Raw genomic sequence first — 8,832 nt, 5'->3', positions numbered from 1 at the left:
TATGATTATGTAGTTGATACAACATTTTGATTTAACCACGTTGAAGTAACTATGGTTCCATAGCTAATATAATATTTTGGTCTAACCACATTGTAGCAGCTACAATTTCGTAGTTGCTACAACATTCTTAGACCAGCAAGTTATTGGTCCAGGTGCGATCGGCAATAGAGGTGAATTACCTGTAAAATAAAACTAACATCTTCTCGTTCTTTCAACTTGGATTAATAGCACAATTATAATAAATTAATTAAACAACTAATGAAACAAAAAAAGACAGAAGAATTACTTAGTTGCAACCTAGGTAGTTGTTAATCAAAGGCGTTGAAAAGCTCATAAAGAATTCTCCTTCGTTGTAGGCGAAGATGACTCTTACAGTAGTCGACAGCTCAAAAGAATGATTAGGAAAAAGTACAAGACTTGTTGTTCAAGTTGTTGATTATTTCCTAACTGCAGATATTTTTTTATAACTCTTGGAAAACTTTATCTATGAGTGGAAGGCGCCTTCAATAGGGTACAAGGCCTCTTAAAGTGGAAAACTTTATTTGCAGAAAGATAAAGGTTTATCTTCGGCTAACGGCTAGGGAAGGCGCCTTCAATCGGCTGGAAGACACTTTTAATTGGCTGGAAGACGCCTTCATTACTTATCATGGAAGGCACTTTCCAAGCCATTGAAGGCGTCTTCCCTACAGCAAATCGGCTCCTTAGCTGATCTTCATCCTTGGGCAATCTTCCACTCCCTCGGAAACGTCGCGCGCTTCCTTCTTATCTATCAGAATACTTTTCCGCAACACCTCATCCTTCAAACATATCGAGCCCGTTGATTTGTTCTCGTGTCATCATTCTCGCTAGCTGCGTCTTTCGCTCGACTTCTTGTGATCCTAAGTTTTTGCACACTTAGACACAAAGTTAACACAACATGCCTAAGTTAATTTGGTTGATCATATCAAAACTATCACGGGTACTTACAATCTCTCTCTTTTTGATGTGTATCAACCCAAGTTAAAATTAGAGTTAAATCATAATGAAAATAGGACAGTAAATTACAAGTTAATATTGCAAAGAATATACAAGGATAAAAATTATCATAGCTCCCCCTTAATTCTTCTTAACTTTAATCAATTTCTCCTCATTTGATCACATAAAAAAATAATTAAAAAATATAAAAAAAATACTTAATTTTTGAGAAGTTGTCTTGAGGGATACGAAGAGAATATCCAATAAAGTAACATTTTAAAAAATTATTTTTAAAAATTTTCGAATTTTAACTAAAATAATATTAAAAACTATTTCTTGATTTTGAATTATCCTAAAAAAATTCGTCAAACTCAAAAAGACAACGTTAAATCAATATACAAATTTTCACAAATAAATATTTTATACTTCAATAGAAATAAATCATTTTAGTACAGACATTTATTTTTTCAAAACTAATATTTAAAAATATAATTTTACGTCTAAAAATTCTGTTAAATTTTCTAAATCTGTATAACAAAAAGTAGAACAGTAGAAAAATAAAAAAATAAAAAAAATTCTATTTGTGTGAATTTTTAATATTAAAAATAACTTTTTGATAATTAATTCATAATAAATTTATTATAAATCAAACAAATTCGGAAATATTTACTCTAATAGAAACTTTATTGTTATATCAATATAAAAATTTTAATAAGAAATTTGAATATAAAAAATATTTTAAAAAATTCTTATTAAAACAATTTCTATCCTAATAATTCAAAAGATTTGTAAGTTTAATCTAAAAATGATTTTGGAATCCAATATATGTCTACCTACTGGATTTACAAAGAACTTTGGTGGTACTTTTTTCTTAGGGATTTTTCTAATTTATCTCTGGTGATTTCTAATGTACCAGTTAATTCTATTATAATTAGGGTTGTAAATGAACCAAACATTTGTGAACAAACTTGGTGTTCGGCTTAGTAAGAGCTTGTTTATGTTCATTCAATAGACACAAAATTAATTAAACAAATAAGTTTGAACAGCTCGTTAAACTAAACAAACAAGCTTGAACACATATGTGTTCAGTTCGTTAACATTTGTAAACAACGTTCGTGAACAATGTTCATGAACAATATTCGTGAACAATGTTCATGAACCATATTTATTAATAAAATTCTTTTCAATATGTGTTGATACCCCGTGGTAGTTTTGATGTGATCAACCAAGTCAGGTTAGGTCCTATTAGTGTTTAACCCTTATGTCTAAGTGTGCAAAAGCTTAGGAACACAGGAAGTCCAGTGGAAGACACAGCTAGCGAGAATGACGGCACAGGAGAGAGCCGACGAGCTCGGTGCATCCGAGGGACGAGGTGCTGCGAAAGAGTACATCAGCGGGCGAGCAAGACGCACGCAGCGATCCGAGGGACGAGAAGTTGGGGAGGAAGTCTGCTCTAGAAGAAGGTCGGAAAATAAATTCGGATGAGCCCTATTCCGGTTGGCCGAAATCACCCAAGCAAACAGAGCCGCAAAGGAGCTATGGAGCTGCGAAGCTGCTAGAAGCGCCTTCATTGGAGTTAAAGGGTCCTCCACACTTTTCAGTGGGAAGGCGACTTCAACAGCCCACATGGAAGGCGCCTTCAACCTTGATTGAAGGCGTCTTCAATCTGGCATATTTGAATGTCGTCGACGATAATATTTTATCCTTGGCAGATAAAGTTCTATCCCTTAAAGACACCTTAAACCTTTATTGAATGCACCTTTAAGCTGAGGATAAGATTCTACAGGGGCTATAAAAAGACCCCTGGACCTAGGAAATAAGTAACAACTTCTGTATTCATTTCCTTGCTATTTTCTGAGCTTCCAACGAGTCTAAGAGGCTTCTTCGCCTTCAAAGAAGGAGATCTTTAGTGCGTTTACTTGTCTTGGATTAACAACCTCTCAAATTGTGACCAAGTAACTCTTTTGGCCTCATTTTTTTGTTGTTCATTTATTCTTTTTTTTTTGCACTACTAATCTAAGTTAAAAGTCGAGGAAGGTTTTTCTTAATAGCCAGTTCACCCCCTCCTTCCGGCCTACCTGGGCCAACAATATCAGAGCCCAACAACTTCAGGAGGGCTAACTGCCGAACGAAGTACACAAGATGGTCGGATCAAGCATCCACCCACCAAAGTTCGAGGGGGAATTCGTCAACTGAAAGAAAAATAATGGAATTTTTCAAAGTTGTTTTCAATTTATTTTTAATAATGGAATTTGATTTTATAGCACCCAAAGGTAAAGAAAAATATCACTGGACCAAAAAAGAGCAAGTCAACTTCGTGGCAAATAGCAAAACAGAGTTCCATCTGCTAAGTGTTTTACCACCATAAGAAGCCAATCGGATTGGAACCTACGAGTCTGCGAAGGAGCTCTGGGAAAAATTCCTGGAACTACACGAAGGAACCTCGGAGGTGAAACTCACAAGACGGGATCTGCTCAAAAACCAAATCAGCAACATCAAACTGGAAGAAGGCGAAACTGTTGCACATCTTCACTCAAGGATCAAGGAGCTCATCACTGGACTCACGAATCTCGGAGAAAAGGTAAGCAACTGAGATTCGCTTAGGTATGCACTTAACGCATTCCCTAGAAATCCTGAATGGGAATCATTAGTAGATGCTTATTATATATCTAAAGATCTTGATTCCACTACTTTAGAAGAGTTATTTTTAACTTTTGAAGTCCATGAAACGAGATGTGCAGGTCCGAAGAAGGAGCATAACATTGCCTTAAAAGCAAAGACAGACAAACAAGATTCAGAATCTTCTCTCGATGATTATGAAACAGCGCTGATGGTACGTAAGTTTAAAAATTTATTTAAAACTAAAAGATTTGATCAAGTGTAGGGTAGAAGAAGAAGAAGGATAAGATGCTACCACTACAATGAAGAAAGCCACGTGAAAGAGAACTACTCTAAATTGAAAGACAAGGACAAGAGTCAGAACAAGAAGCATCAAACTCTAAAGGCAACATGGGACGAAACATTGTCTGAATCAGAGATAGAAGTTCTCGTCGGACTTGCGCTAGTGACAAGTCACCAAGAAGATGGAGGTCCGAAATGAGCATTAATGAAGGGGGAGCAATATCGGAAGAAAGCAGTACTTCAGGGGAGCTTCGGATTACGGGATCGATAAGGTAAGTCAGGTACAATATCTTCCTCCTAACAAATTATTTCAATTTATTAAATTATTAACAAAAAAATTTCTGTAAATTAGAAAAAGAAGTTAAGGAATTAAATCAATACTAACTAAATCTTATCGATTAGAAGACTTTGATAAAATTAAAATTGAGAAAAAAATTGTAAAAAGAGATAGAAACTTTGAAAAATCACACATGCTCAAATATTCAACATATTAGAAAATATAGTGGATTGAATTAGTACCTTAGATACCATAAGGGCCAAATTAGAAAAAAATTAAAGAAATACGTACCTAAGAGATTTCTAGTTAACCCAGTTGGAAGAAATCTATTTTGGATTCCAAAATCATATTTAGATTAATTGCTTAGGGATTTTAAAGAGAATTAAATATTAAATTTCTTTAAGAGGCTTTACTTAGAAAGTGGTTGTTATTCCAATCACCAAGAAAACCTAGTGTCTCACCACAACTTGAAAGTTAATTACATAAATAAATATTTAATTGACTATTTGTTAAGCGTTTAATTAAAAAAAACTTTCAATATTTGTCAAAAATTATGAAATTTGTTGTACTTACACTTATCTTTAAAGATTATTTTTATTATAAATTGTGTATCTTGCAGCTTTAACCGTTATAAAATATTTTAAGTCATTTTTTTTTATTTTTAAAAGTTTACACTTTCATTTTTTTATTTTACTCTTAGACTTTCAATCTAGATTTTCCAAATATATTTTTAAGTACCCCATTTTTAATGTGATCCAAAAGGGGAGTAGTAAGAAATTAAGTCCAGGGGGAGAGTAGTACCAAATTTTATTTTTTGTACTTGTAATTTTTTTTTTATAAAATATTTCTCCTAACTTAACTTGAGTTTGATCACATTAAAAAGGGAGAGATTGTTGGTACCCTGTGGTAGTTTTGATATGATCAACCAAGTCAGGTTAGGTCCTGTCAGTGTTTAACCCTTGTGTCTAAGTGTACAGGAGCTTAGGAACATAGAAAGTCGAGCGGAAGACGCAACTAGTGAGAAGGATGGCACAGGAGAAGCCAACGGGCTCGGTGCATCTGAGGGACGAAGTACCGCGGAAGAGTACACCGACAGACGAGAAGAACGCACGCGACAATCCGAGGGATAAGAAGCCGGGGAAGAAGTCTGCTCAAGGAGAAGGCCGAAAAATGGGTTCAAGTGAGCCCTATTCCAGTTGGCCGAAATAACCCAAGCAAACGGAGCAGCAGAAGAGCTAAGAAGGAGCTGCGGAGCTATAAGAGGCACCTTCATTGGAGTTAAATGCGCCTCCACGCTTTTCAGTGGGAAGGCGCCTTCAACCCACATGGAAGGCGCCTTCAACCTTGATTGAAGGCACCTTCAATCTGACATATTTGAACATTACTAAGGATAATGTTTTATCCTCGGTAGATAAAGTTCTATCCCTTGAAAGCACCTTGAACCTCTATTGAAGGCACCTTCAAGCTGCGTAAAAGTATTTAAGACAATTATTGTTTTGTCTCAAATGTTATGTCTTATCCTGTGAAAAAACTAAAGACACTAAATTGAGATGGTAATGTGTTGTCTCAAATAGAAGTGAAGATAGTAAATTACTGCCCCTAATGTTTTAACTTGTTAAATGCAACAATTATGACAAAATTAATAATATTAAAAGAACATTTATTATACAAATTAATCTAGATCAAATTTATTGAATTATCATTTCAAGACAAGAGGAAAAATTCTCTTTTTATAAATTAAAAATGATATACACAATATAAAATTCTATAATCATTAATTAATTGAAGTGCATCTGGCATTCATCCAATAACAGAAATATCTATATATCTATTATTAATTTAATAATAAAAAACAATTATTATTCCCATGAAAGTTACACAAAAGAAAGTCTAAAGAACAACTCCTCGTGATTTAGAGATAACTTCTATAATCCTTCTTCATCAGAATCCTGAACATAAAAAAAACTATTATTAGAGGTAAAGATGATTTATAATATATATTGTTCAAAAAAATCAATAAATAGAGCTTTTCAATAAAAAAATCTCATCATCTAACATATAATCCTCTTTTTTACAACTATATGTATACAACATAAACAACCCCAAGTTAAACAAACATCTTCATCTCGTAATAAGAAATGATGGTTTATGTGTTTGTCAATATCTTTGTGCCTTTCAAGCTGTTGAACCTGTAAAATAAATTTATCTATAGCTTCAAAATATGTACACTACTACATCACCAAAATTGTTAATAAAACTAAAAAAAAAATCTTATGAAAATAACTATACTAATGTACCTATTGGTTATCCAATCCTTGTTAATGTGAAATAATATTATCTGCAACCTAAATAAAAAATAATGTACATATCACAAAACTATCAAAATTCTTTATAAAAGTCAGTTATTTAAATAAAGTAAAGATACCTTTTGATTACTAAATTCACTGGATTCCATATCAAGATGAGTCAATGGGGATTCATGATTCTCTAACTTTGATTGAAGTGCATCTATTTGAGATTTCATTTGATTTATAATAGGAGTCACTACTTTCATACACTCTGCTGCAGCTTTCTCCGTAGCCATTTTTATTAACTCATTTGAATGTTCATTAGATAACAAGGGGTGAGTACGCATATCAAAAGGACTATGACCTAAACTCATAGCGTGAACATAACCATGACTTTGATTTCCCATGAAACTATTGAAAATCTTCTGTCTCAACTCAGGTATTTGATCCTCAATAGGTACCGCTGATAACTTTTCTTGCATTTGGCCCTAGATGTTTATTAACATCAATAAATATAGGTCCTTCACAAGTAAACAGAATCATAATGTCTTAACAATATAAGAATTGTAAATGAATGTGTTTACTATTAAACTTGTAGCATCAGCATCAACTGGAACTCCATTTTTACAACGAGCCTCAATGTACGTTGTTAAGGGATCAGTTGACTTTCCATCAGCTGCCAACTATATAAAAATAACAAATCTTTATAAATTTGTTATCAGAAAATATAGTATATTATAATTATACATACTTTTATTTTGAAGTTAGGCATCGAAGTCCTTCTGGTCCTATGTATTGGCCCCGCAAGTTCTCTATTGAGTGCATTTTTCTTTGAAATTTCCTTAAAAACAAAAAAATAGAGATTTTTTGAACAGGTTATAGTGACAATAATAAAAAAAACATAAACAATGTTATTTGAGACAATAAATTACTTGAAATTTGTCTATACTCCAGTACTTGATGAGAATCCTCCATTACTCTGGTTCAACACGATTAGGAACATTGATTAACAATTGGTCATACGTCTTTCTGATAAAATAATCAGTTTTAATTCGATTCTTCCACTTTCTCCATTTGTCGCCAACAGATTTAAGACATACAAACTTATGTGCTAGAGGGGCATTGTTGTTCTCCTATATAATTTATAGGAGATATATGAACAGTTAAAAAAATATTTATAAACAATTATTATAACTAGGTTAGAAATATTGCTTTGCCATATTGATCATACGATATGATTAATAATAGAGCAAAAATGGTAAAAAAAAATGGAAAACTTACTTGAACTTCATTTCAGATATAATCTTTAACCATGTGTGGGCACGTCAGACCATTCCACATATGTTAAGGGAACTTTGACACCATTACGAGCAATTCGACCAAGCAATGATGAATACTTCCCCGCATTCTTATCTCTCCCTCACATCCAGTCAAACTACTAAAATCAAATCAAAAGCAATAAGAGATATACCATGTAAATTGATTTACTCAGGGACAGATCCAAGAATCAGAGTTAGGAGAAGCTTGACCCGTGTTCACAATTTTAAATCTAGAGTGCAAGTGACTCATTTCTAGAGTGCAAATGACAAAAATGAGTGCAACGAACAAAAATTCAAGTGGATAATAAGACATAATAATACTTCCAATTTAGTTTTTATTTTTCTTTCGGTAGCATGCCTATTTTTTGTCGAGTACAATTAAAAAATTGATAACATCTGCCATTTGTTTAATTGATAACCAAACAAACCACTCTATTTCACATATTGATAAAAGTGAAAAAAATAAAAAAATACTTTTAAGCTAGCTATAAATTATCCACACAGACGTTAAGATCTGACTGTGGCAGTTCTACTACTTTGGTGAGATGAAATGCACATCCAATTGAAGTCATATCTTGATATTCCTAACCCATCCAATTGAAGTCTTATCTATATATTCCTAGGTTAAATTAGATCTAGGGTATTTTTTTTGTGATTACCAAAATTAAATCAAAATGATTAATGAAATCCAAATTTGAAAACAACAAAATATGAAAAAAATGCAAATGCAAATTTTGAGAACAGAAAAATCAAAGGAAATTCATAGAAATGGCATCAATGCATTTTAAAAATCAAATATAATAAAATTATTCAAGCTACTAGACGTGCAATGCTTTGGCCGCGGTAGTGGCCGCGCTGTGATCTTAGAAAAGCAGGAGTCTCCCATGGTCATGTGCGCAGCAGGAGCTACAGGCCGCAGGAGTGGGGGTGTGAGTTGGTCGCGCGAGCGGCAGCAACCGCGCGACGTCGGCAGATGCGATAAGAGAGGCAATCTCAATAGGTTGGACGGAGAGAAGAGAAGAACTAAAGAAGTACCTGAGATTTGTCGTGGAGATCGTCGTTGCCTCAGTCAGCTCGTCACCCTCTTCGTCGT

Source organism: Zingiber officinale, chromosome 4B (genome assembly GCF_018446385.1).
Source record: "Zingiber officinale cultivar Zhangliang chromosome 4B, Zo_v1.1, whole genome shotgun sequence".
Taxonomy (NCBI): Eukaryota; Viridiplantae; Streptophyta; class Magnoliopsida; order Zingiberales; family Zingiberaceae; genus Zingiber; species Zingiber officinale.
The sequence above is the reverse complement of the archived record's forward strand: the minus strand, read 5'-3'. Positions refer to the sequence as shown.